This window comes from Octopus bimaculoides, chromosome 18 (genome assembly GCF_001194135.2).
Source record: "Octopus bimaculoides isolate UCB-OBI-ISO-001 chromosome 18, ASM119413v2, whole genome shotgun sequence".
Lineage (NCBI taxonomy): Eukaryota > Metazoa > Mollusca > Cephalopoda > Octopoda > Octopodidae > Octopus > Octopus bimaculoides.
This window is the reverse complement of record NC_068998.1, coordinates 52,103,427-52,113,639: the sequence shown is the minus strand read 5'-3', so window position 1 is coordinate 52,113,639 and position 10,213 is coordinate 52,103,427.

Here is a 10,213-nt window from a genome sequence, read left to right as displayed (position 1 = left end):
TATCAACATTATTATTATTAATATATATTTCTTTCTTTTCAGCAAATTGTTAGTTTTTGGAAATAAGCTATAAGAAGTGTGAGTACATTGATTGTAGAACAAGTTCAGTTTGAAAGAACAAAAAGAAAAAAAAAAGAAAAAAGAAGGGGGAATCACTCATTCAAAATTTTCTTAAATACTCCATTGAACAAAGCAACTAGTTGATACTTTTGATGAATAACAAATATGACAACAACATGGGGTAGGTTTGTTTCAAAAAATATTTTTGAATAGAAGATTCTTTTTATCCAGTGAGTATCACCGACACAATATTTATGTATTAAAATGGAGTAGTTTTTGGTGAAGCATTGTGTGATATTACGTTAAAGAGACTTGGATATGGCTGGAACAATGCAAGAAGATATAAAAGAAACTACAAAAAGAAAAAAAAGAAAGTTGTAGTTTTACTGAAGGCAAAACTATAACTTAGTTTTGTTTTCTTTTTTGTAGTTTATTATAAATATTTATATATATATATGTGTGTGTGTATACATGTGTGTATATATATATATATATATATATATATACATATATAAAATTACATGATTGTACTGGTTATTTTATACTACACAATAATATTCAGAAAAACTTAGTATAAGAATTTATACATGCATACACACACACACTATATATATCATCATCACCGTTTAACGTCCGCTTTCCATGCTAGCATGGGTTGGATGATTTGACTGAGGACTGGTGCAACCGGATGGCTACACCAGGCTCCAATCTAATTTGGCAGCCTGATATATATATATATATATATATATATATATATATATATATATATATATACAAATATATATATGCAAAATTACATAGTGTGTATAATATGTGTATATATTTGTTATGTGTGTGTAAGCAAGAGTACCAACATTACATGGGTAAAATGAATATGTATACATTTATACTTTGACACACACACACACACACACACACACACACACATTTGTTTGCAACATGTATTGAAAACATGACAATGCTCAATTTAATTTTTGCTTAATCATCTTTTTCCTAAATGTTCCCTGCAGTTCATTTGGAACACTGTCCCTAAATCATATTCAACATAATGTGCATGTCATGTTCATAAGTTCTCTTAACTTCCCCTGATTTATTCAAATACATTATTTCACCATCCCCTCTTTTACCTTCCCAATCGCAGTCTTTCTATACTTGACCATGTTCAACATGTCTAGACTTTTCTTGAAAGTGGGGCGGGGTACCTTAAACATAGTCCAAACCCCTTCATATTTCTTGAAGGCAAATGTGGTTTGTGTAGACTTGGCTACTCGATTATCTTATCATATAGGTTTTATATGTTGTTAGCTGTGTGTTTATTTGATTTCTTATTTCTTTATCGCCCACAAGGGGCTACACACAGAGGGGACAAACGGATTAAGTCGATTATATCGACCCCAGTACATAACTGGTACTTATTTAATCGACCCCGAAAGGATGAAAGGCAAAGTCAACCTCAGTGGAATTTGAATTCAGGACATAGTGGCGGAAAAAATACCGCTAAGCATTTCACCCAGCTTGTCGCCTTGTTTATTTAATTTCTGATAAATGTTATCTGTGTTTACTATAAGTACTGTGTTGTGATTATCTGGTTTTGTTGGAAAATTCTATATACTATGAAAGTATTGTCTACGAATGTTTTCCTGTTATGTTTAGTTTTGTGTAGAATAGTGTGGTGAATGCATAGTGAACCTATGGGAGAGAGAGAGAGAGAGAGAGAGTTGTAATTGTATGGCTGATGTAGCGATAATAGTGAAGAAGCTTACAACTGAATTTCTAAATACCCACTTTAGTCATTTGCTACCTGTTCTTCTCATCACCTCTTGTCTAAAGTCATCACTTTCTCTCACTCTTCTATTTCCATTTCAATTATGAGGAAAGTAATAAGACAACCTTGCTAAAAAAGCATTTAGTGCACTTCGCACAAGTACTTGGCATAAGGAAAGGCATCCAGCCATTGAAACCATGCCAAAACTGAGGTGCACTGGAGTATAACACAACTCACCAGTTAGTCAGATGCTGTCAAGCTATTCACTACATGTCGGTATGGAAAGTGGATAAAAAAAAAAATAACAGAAATGTAATGTTTGATGAATTTGTATCATCATCCTTTAATGTTTACTTTCCATGCTGGCATGGGTTGGACAGTTTGATCAGAGCTAGCAAGTTAGAGAGCTGCACAAGGTGTAAGTCTATATTTCTGAAGCTTCATTTATTTGCCTGTTAAAATAACTGTTGCTAATTAGGGTTTTTTATTATTCTGTATTTTTCTTTTATCTCCTGCTTTTATTGTGAAAGAGAGCATAATTGCTTTGAAGTGTCAGGATTTTAATACTGACATTTTATATCAGTGAGAATATTCACCATGTTTGTGTAAAAGTATTATTTGTGTTTCTGCTGGTGTAATACTTCATATCAACCTAAATGTTTATACTTAGAAATGAAATTATATTTGTATTTCTCTGTAATTTTAGTATGCGTTTGTTTTCTACATCTTATAATTTCCTAATGTATTTTAGTGTTTCCCATTGCAACAAGCACATAGCATCATCCACAGAACTGGCAATGCTTGATGTTTGTATTTAAATACTTTGTTCCCTATGGGTCCAGATCAGTGGCTCTCAACTACGGTTCCCAGGGCCACATATGGCCATCAAGCATCCTTCTGCTGGCCTCCATGAGTCTTCCCTCTTTAAATATAATAAATTTCCCTTTACTTGGATTTTACTTTTTGTGGTGTGGCCCCTTAAAGCCATCCAGGTTTTGGATCTATCCTTGTTATTAAAAAGGATGTGAGCCACTGATCTAGACAGAATGGATGCTGCAAACATGGCCCCCAAGAGATAACTTAAGGATAATGTTTTTCTTTTTTTTTTGGTTATGCAAATTGTGTTTTGTGCTGTACATGTTGTTACACATCAGCAATAGTACAATATTTCATATTGTGAAGATGAGGCCAAGAATGTCTGGAAATGATGTTTTTAGGGACTTTATAGTTCGAAATGAGCTGCAAGTGTCTTACATGAAAATATAAAGGAAAAAAATCAAAATAGGACATAATCATGTTTTCCCTACACGTCTTACAGAAAAGTGGTTCCCCATATAAGTATATATGTGTGTGTGTGTACATATACATACAAATATATACACATATATAAATATATCCACACACACACAAACGTATAACACACACATATATATATATTTACATACACACACACACATTATTATAAAACTATGGATGTCTCAGCAGTCATTGAATGATTCCCTTTTTGTTTTATATATGAGATTTTGACTTTAAATAATTTTTAACCTACAATGAAGGAGCACAGGGTGTTTGTTATATTATTATTATTATAAATACATTTACCACTGACCATCACAGATGAACTGTTGTGAAAATTGATTACTTTCATAAGTAATCTATACATAGTGAAAATTTTCTCAAGTATTTTGATATTAAAAAAAAAAAAATATATATATATATAGTTCAGAATCTGAGTGATTATTATTATTATTGAGCCACGATGGAAGACCAAAAAAAAAAAGGAGAAAAATATACATTGAAGAAAACATGTATCCTGTGTTACACAGTGAATTAATGAATATCCAGTAATATTGAAAAAAACCCAAAAAACATTGCAACTCATTTGCTAAATAGCAAGATCATCATTGTTAATATTTATAAAAGTTTTGTAATTGTTTGTTATAACGAGAAACAAATGGTGCATGATTTCTTTTTTTTTTGCCTTTTTTTCTTCTTTCAATTTTAAATCCAGTGTAACATTCATGATTTTTCAGCTAAATTGCAGTTTGGAGAAAAATCATGTGTGGGGGCCAAATTTGATTTTCTTGAAGAAAAAAAAAGGAAAAGAAAAAATACTGTGATGAATGAATTCAATTTCTGGTGAAATAGCTATTGTGATATGCAAACAAACATTTAAATTAGGGTGCAAGAAAATGTAAAAAAAAAATTCATTTGTTAACAACACAATGCATTCTCTTTGTGAAGCCGCTGTTTGGTGCAGATAATGGCAAAAAAATATCCTTGGGCCCTTCTTTCAAGGTGAACATGGTAGCAAAGCATTTATAAATGTTGACCTATATAGGTCAATGCCAAAAGTTTGTATTTCCTAAAGTAGAAAATTTTAAAAGAAATAAGGTTTTGGCAAACTAGAAGTATTGCCCCAAACTGTAAAACCAGATGGGTTGCGGAAATTGTCTTCAAGCTCTTTAAAGTTGGCTTTAATGCTTGCCCACATAAATTTTTCTGGATTGTGTCTTTAAGATAATCTATATGTGTAAAGTGTACATATAAAAGAATGAAGAGGAACCGAAATTGGAACCACTCAAGCAAATGAAAAAAATACATCTATGCAGTCATTCAAATTGCTAGAAATAGCAGCCAAATATCAACTCAAATCACATACCAGGTCATAAGAAACATATTATATAATGTATTCCTGCAAATCCCTAAAAAGGGAGTATGATCATGTCTAGAAAGCATTTGATCAAAGTGTTCTTCACCCAGGGTTCACATGGGACTAAACAACATGAAAATCTCATGAAGAATTTCCTGTAAATAACCAAAGCAATATTTCCTTCTCTCTAACAGATCCAGTATTGTAAAGAAGTAGATTGTGAGAAGACACAAATTGAAGAAATTCCAAGAATATTATTTCTGAAAAATAAATTCCTAAAATCAAAGTTTTATTTACAAAATTGTTTGGTTGCATTTCATAAATTTTATAATAAAAATAAATTCTTCAGTAATTACATACCAACTTGTTCACAGATTAAAATATATTTACACACATAGTACACACACACACATATATATATATATATATATATATATATACTCATACATTCACACACATATGTATACACACAAGGTCATATATAATTATGTATATATGTGTATATATACATATAGATATCAATATACCAACACATGCAAGCATATGCATATATATACATAAGTATTTATATAATATATATGTATAAATACAAACACATGCACACACACACACAGATATACCAGCACATAAACACAAATGCACAGATATATATATATAAATAGATAAAGAGATAGGTAAATTATATAAATGTATACGTATAATTATATGCATGTGTTCATTATTTCTGTGGAAAAAATGTTGACAGTTACTTCAATGTTTTGACTATACAGCCTTCATAGGACAGTAGATTACTTTGGTCTTACCACAAGTCTTGTATATAATTTTTGGATTTCAGTCTGTGGGAAAAGCCATGTAGTTGCAAAGAATGTTTGGTGTAATAATGTATGCTTGATGGATATAAACAAACATTTTATAAATATTTCTTTATAGAATATCCATAAATATATTTGCTCACACACCACAAAAATTCACAATTGCATCACAGTGACTTTACAGCAACATTGCTCCTCTTATATGGTGAACCTCAAAAATTTTAATCTAAAACTTAAAAAAAATAAAATAAAAAAAAAGCCCATAATAATTTACAGCCCAATGAAGGTTAACCTTTTCCCAACAGAAACAAAATAAAATGTGTTACAGAGCTGAAAGCTTTGCAGAGATTATTCATTTAATACTTGACAATCGTCATATATAACTATGTGCAAAATCAATACATGTTTTTTATGTGTGTGTGTGTGTGTGTGTGCATGTATATATATATATATATATATATATGTCTTGTTTTCTGTCCGCCACTACATTCCTCCACAGAACAAATTTAATTTGTGGTCCATGGGATGAGCCATTCTAAGCAAGGGATCTCTCCTTCCATTCAGCTTCAAAGGCGCCACGCAAGATGTAAAGAAACATACAAACATGCACGCATTCACAATATGTATACCGATCTCTTTGAGAATTATTGGAAATATTTCTAATGTGGACTCAACATGGTCTGCATATAAACCAAGCAACCCTAAAAGTTCTAATTTGCAGGAAAACGATAGATCTCTGGAAAAGGGTTGCACTGAGTCCATAGACAAAAAAATGTATGTAAAAATGCCATAATGTGTAGCAGATACAAACTCTCAGTTTCCAATTATCAGCCCAAGAGAAGCAGGGAATCATGTGAAGTAGATATCTAATAATAGAAGACAGAGCACCACCAAAATTTAAGTCTTTTAAATGTGTGGAGGGGGTTTAAGAAGTATTTGATGCCTTGTTTTACCAAGGTGAGTTAACAGTAGCTGAGGATTTTCAGAACATATAAGAGCCAATGTAAGCATGGAGCAGAAACATTTGAGAGAGAGCTATTATCTTTGATGGCAACTGAATGATTTTCTCTCAGAGTTAAGGGCAAATTGTATGATGATTGTATATAAAATGTGATGTTGCATAGTTATGAAACATGAGCATTGAAAGTAGAGGGTGTATGAAGGCTGGAAAGAAGTGAGGCAAGCATGTTCTGGTAGATGTGTAGTGCTGATGGACCTGAATGATGGCACACAAATGAGCTGAGAGAAGGAAAAAAAGAAAGAGGTATAAAAGGAATTAGATGCAGTGTAGTAGAAAGGTCATTGAGCTTGTGTGGACATGTGATGTGTATGGAGTAGCGGAAAGAATTGGCAAGTGATTAAAGTGAAAGAAACCTGTGGAAGGGAAAGACCAAGGAAGGCATGGACAGAAGTGGTGAGATTTGATCTCAGGATGCTGGATCTCATGAAGGAGATGGCAAAGTACCACAAGAAGGGGAGAGATGCTGTGCTGGAAAAGACCTGTTCAACCCATGTTAACTTGGAAAAAATGGATGCAAAATAACAATGATAATACATGCACATGCATACAAATAGATACACATAAAAGCAAACCAACAGATTTTGATATAAATATATACATATACACACACACATGAACGAGTGGACAAATGAAAGAAAGTCACATTCAAACACATTCGGTAGCAGTTACATATATTTTCTAATAACAGTTTGACTCAGCTCCATATGAAAAGTTCATGGACATGTAATACACATCCACCTCATCAGATATCTATCTATCTATCTATCTATCTATCTATCTATCTATCTATACATTGTGTGTGTGTGTGTGTGTGTGTGTGTGTGTGTGTGTGTGTACAAGCGTGCAGTTATCTTCTAATTGAGACACACTTGTTCTTTTCTATTTTTTCTCTCTCCTCATCTATCCTTTCCATGAAACTAACACGACTCAGTATCAATGCTTGGGGGTGGTCTGCTACCCGAGTTATTTCATTGGTTGTGTGTTGTATCTACAGAGTGGTGTTATATTACATGTCCTGGCCAATTCCTTAAGCATCAGATGATGATGCCAGCACATCAAGTGATGCCTGTCCATGATGCTTTTTGAAGTGGGGAGAGGCATTGCACACAACCAATCTCATTCTCTGAACACAGTGACAGCCAATGACTATCTATATCTACATACATACATACAAATGCAGTCTATAACAAAAAAAAAATATTCTCATCACACAAATCTACTATGGGAATTAAAGCATGCTTATGTATATACATATCTATATATATGTGTGTGCATGTGCCTATATATATATGTGAGAGAGTGTGTGTGTGTGTATGTATATATATATATATATATATATATACACACACACACATGCACGCATATACATGGATGTGTGCACAAATGTGTAAGATATGAATGATGTATATGTTAAGTGAAATAAATAAATATGCAGCATAGGAAATGAATTTTCTTTTTTAAAAAAATTTTCGCTTTTATACTGAAAGTGATTAGTCAGATCTTGGAGTGAGGAGAAAGGATAACCTGTGTGAGTTTGGTTTTAAAAAATGACTTAAAGAAATAGGAAATTCAGACCTGTTGTTAAGAAAAAAAAACACACCATTATAATTAATTAATTAATTAATTAATGAGACATGGTTCACAAGAATATAAGTGATTGATCAAGGAAGAAAAAGCAAAATTTACAAAATCTTTCATTTTTTACGTTTAGTTTAAAATATATCTTTTTTTCTCATTATTCTTTACACAATTCATTGATTAAATAAAAATAAAATTAAAAAAATGTTAAACGAACGAATTTCTTTTATAAAAGGAAAATACGAAAAAAAAAATATGATGAAATTTAAAAAAAAAAGGTTAAGGTAGGTTTGCTTTTTTAAGGGATTGTTGTTTTCTTCAGAGATTTTTTTTGCTTTTCAAAATAAATTTCTTAAAATACTTTTTGTTGCAACATTCTGGCAGATACATGCATAATAATAATTTGAAATGCCTCCAAAACTAGCATCTCAAGTGTTAAAAGTTCAAAATCAAACACTCAATATTTGTACCAATATTTTCAGTTTGTCAACAAACAGCAATGACTGGACACATACATAACATGCAGTAGAACATTATGTGTAATATTATGTATCTGATATACATACATATATATATATATCAAATGCAGTTTATATTACATAAGAATATGGGCTATTAGCATATATATATGTTATGCATATAAATAATCTGTATGTATGTGTTATGTTATGTGTGTATATGTGTGAGAGTATACATTTCCAAACAATACTGCTGAAGTAGAAAAAAGACCAAAAAAAAAAAAAACAGAAAACCACATTATTTTTCTAACCCTTTAGCATTCAAACTGGCCATATCCAGCCCAGATATTCTTCCTGCTTTATGTTCAAACTGGCCAGATCCAGCCTCTCATACCATTGAAGTCTTAAAGCTACAAGATAATGCATGATTAATTCAAAGCATGTGAATAAATAAGTATTATATTTGACAGTGTAATCTGAGTGCTAAAGGGCACAATTAGTTACATGAACATTTATTTGAAGACAAGAGGCATAGTGAGTTGAATCAACCACCAGCACATTACTGGTATTTTGTTTATCAAATCCAGTCTTACAAAAAGTGATCCTGTTGGAGCTTTGAAACATATGTCATAGGGCATTCATTGAAGATCTAATAATTCTGCTATAGCAGCACTTTCCAGAGAGCCTCTATGTGATCACTTGACCTGCCTTAAATAGCAGTAAATCTCCACAGATCACACACTAACATCTTAAAAAGAAAAAAAGAAAAAAGTTGAATGACAGGGTATAACGTAGTCATGGATATAGTAAATGAGAGGATGGTCATGTTTGGAACACCTATGGTTCACAAGTCTGTCAATCAGTGTTGACCAGAGGTTTAATGCTTAAAAAAAAAAAAAATTATGATAAAATTCTCAGAGGAATTGATGCATTTCCTGTAGATTTAATTAGGGCTATTCTGGTGGGGGTGGTGATGACAAAATGAAGTTCAGCATGCTTGTGCAGATCACAGGAAGTGCATAGTTCAATTCCAGCCAAAGAATTTAACACTTAAAAGAAAAAATAAATTCTGAATAACAGAGTATTGCTTATGAAAGCATACCTATATATACATATATATATGTATATTTATATACACACACATGCCATATGCACACAAATACATTTACCTCATTGTAGCATCATTTTAGCTATTTAACAAGAGAAAAATCTCGTTATTTCATTATAGCAAGCAACTATGAAATTGTGGAACTTGTTTTGTCACACTTCTGTGCCATTCAGTTGATGCTCTGGAATGGCATCAATCAATGATTGGGTCACAAAGAGATGAGATAAGTTTGACAATTCACAGAAGACAATGTTATTAACAAAATAACTTTGTGAAGTTTTTGTCTACTTAGATGGCTAAAACGTCTCCTCCACAATATGAACTTGCTTCAGTGTGATCTCTCAACATAACATCCTCAAATCTTATCACTTGCTGCATGCATATCACTCTATTCACATATACATGTACGTATAATATGTGTATATATATATACATACACACTCGCACACACAATTTTCACTGAAGTGACTAAGGGTGCAAGTGAGCACCAGCATTGCTAGAAATAAGAGTCAAAACAACACTTAGCCACTTTAGTGACGGCTGCACTTGTGCTTTTTGGTTTTAAATTGTGAATAGCCACTTTAATAATAAATAAATATATATATATATATATATATATATATATATATATTTCCAATTTACACAAACAAACACATAAATAAAAATACACATGCATATACATACAGATATATATGTATGTAAATTCATAAAAATATATTTACATACACATACACATACATATGCAAATTTAAACATAA